Source organism: Heteronotia binoei, chromosome 15 (genome assembly GCF_032191835.1).
Source record: "Heteronotia binoei isolate CCM8104 ecotype False Entrance Well chromosome 15, APGP_CSIRO_Hbin_v1, whole genome shotgun sequence".
NCBI classification, from domain to species: Eukaryota; Metazoa; Chordata; class Lepidosauria; order Squamata; family Gekkonidae; genus Heteronotia; species Heteronotia binoei.
The window spans coordinates 22,499,015-22,501,234 of NC_083237.1; the positions used below are offsets into that span (position 1 = coordinate 22,499,015).

General features: G+C 53.3%; 1 long non-coding RNA gene across 2 annotated transcripts; it reads left to right on the top strand.

The window, feature by feature from the left end:
* Positions 1–203: 203 nt before the first annotated feature.
* Positions 204–1,796, top strand: LOC132584732 (uncharacterized). 2 transcript variants are annotated; one of them, XR_009556253.1, is made up of 3 exons: positions 204–308; positions 1,144–1,260; positions 1,659–1,796. It is a non-coding gene; the product is annotated as an uncharacterized LOC132584732 (long non-coding RNA). The 2 variants fall into 2 exon arrangements; XR_009556252.1 differs by lacking the exon at positions 204–308 and adding an exon at positions 475–517.
* The last annotated feature ends 424 nt before the right edge of the window (positions 1,797–2,220 follow it).

Consider the following 2,220-nt stretch of genomic DNA (forward strand, 5'->3'; position numbering starts at 1 on the left):
CTGCCCGGCCTTTCCGCCAGTGAGAGAGAAGCGGGGAGAGACCCGCTGGCCAATCTGCACGCGGAGCCTTCCCTCTGCCATCTGGCCCCCCCTTCCCCCTTCCCCAGCAGCTCCCTCGCATTCCTCCCCCTCCCCCCGCCTCCCAGCAGGGTCTCCACTTGGGGGAAGAGAAGCGCAAAAAGCGAGGCGAGCGCGCACCGAGCGCCCATTGCGCGCTCGCCAAAGCGAAGGGGGAGCCTCCGGATCTCGCTCGGCCGCCCCTCGTGCCTTCCCCATCCACTCGGCTCGCTTCTCCTCCGGAGGCCCCGGTGAGTGGGGAAGACGAGCGGGGTGGGCGCCAGGCTAGCCAGGATCGCAGGAAGCAGTCACTCCCTCGCCCAACTTCCTTCCCGGAGTTGCTCCTGCGGGGCGAGAGGATTTCCAGCTGTCCTTCCAGCCTCCCCAGACAGCCCAACCCCGGAGGGACGTCGTGGCGGCTGCGGGGTGGGGTGGGGAGGATCCGGGCGTTCCTGCGCGGGTTGGAGAAGCAGCTGTTGCTTTGAGTAGAGACCGGGGGAGGGGGAATCTCCATACGGCCCCCTCCCGTATTTATTTCCCCTCTTCCTTCGTGCGGTTTAGGCTAGATTAAACTGGATGTTTAGGTTCCCCAAGAAGGAGCTGAATTCAAGCAAGCGTGCCTCTGGGGGTGGGCAGAGTGCATTTCTTTTGCTGCTGAGGAATATAATAAGCCAGGGCTGTTATGAAGCCAAGAAGCCCACACATCTGGGGTGGGGGCTGGCCTCCCAGGCAGGTCTGAGCTCTGGTACCACACTGCCCTCCCTCCCCAGAACCTAAATTTACTCAAAAGTAAACCCCGTTTGTCAGTTTGGGAGGTGCGTTGGGTAAAGTGATGCCTTTGGAAGGGAAATGGGAGGTCTTGGTCCCTGCTACTGCAGAGCTAAACGGGAGAACAGCTTTGGCCAAATGTGTTTCTTGAGGCAGCCTCCTCACACATCTAAAAATCTAGCACATCTAAAAATGTGTCTCTGGTTTCTAGGGAAGGATATGCCCTGGATGGTTAGATTTCAGTTGGATTTGCTTCCAAATAAATACACCTAGGGTGGAAGTCACTGGTGTTTCTCTCTCCTCTTCCTCCAACCCCAGCCCTTCATTTCTGCCCTTAAATTCACAATGGATGAAGACAAGGAGGATGTGGAAGAAGAGAGCCCGGAGGGGATTCCTGCCTCAGGCACAGCAATCCTGGTTCAAGATGGAAGTGTGGTGAGTAACAGAGCTACTGACTGAGTGCAGAATGCTTCCCCTGTTGACCCCTTAAGTTCTTGGAAAAGGCTGTTCTGTGAAAGAGGCTTAAAACATATCTTTTTCTAGTCAGACTTATAATCAGGCCTGTACCTTTCTGACGGTTCCCCCTCCTCCTCCCCACCTTGTCCATTGAATAGTAGGTGCAGCTGCATCACAATCCCTGGGTGAGCTCCACCACCTATTTTTCTACAAAACGACCCCTGGTTATAATTAAAGTAGCCTCGATGCTATGTGAGCAACACCACAGGAAGACCGGGGCAGGACCAATGGAAGGTGTTTACACCATCTGGAGATAGTATTTGGTCTTAAGGCATATTGTTTAATTTTTTTTCTCCCTTGTTCTCTCTTCTTGCAAGCTGGATGTGGATGGATCACTGATGAAAGATAAGGAGAGAGCCTCAAGGACACGAAGGAAAAGGCTGAGAACTAGAGCGAAGAAAGGCATAGGAGTGACCCAAGGCATTCAGGTGCAGTCATAATTGATCGCAGAGGACAAAGTATTGTGTTTGCAGGGGCGGAAAGGAGAAGCAGGAGCACAAGTCTGCCTGAGGTGTAATTTGGTCATTATTCTCCTTGAATGTTCAGCAGCCTAAAGGCAGCTGTGCTTTGGGGGGGGGTGAGCCTCAGGCTTTGTAAAAAGGTGAACCAATATGTAGCATTGGGTTCACCCAAGACATGAAAAGGACTGTCCAGATTTCCACAGCATGCCAGACCAGGAAAGGACAAGGAACTGAGACTCTGTGTACTTCTGTTGTATGTATAGATGAGGGTGAAAGGACAGGTTCAAGCTTTTTGTTGTAGCAGGAACTCCTTTGCATATTAGGCCACACACCCCTGATGTAGCCAATCCTCCTGGAGCTTACAGTAGGCCCTGTACTAAGAGCCGTCTAAGCTCTTGGAGGATTGGCTACATCATGG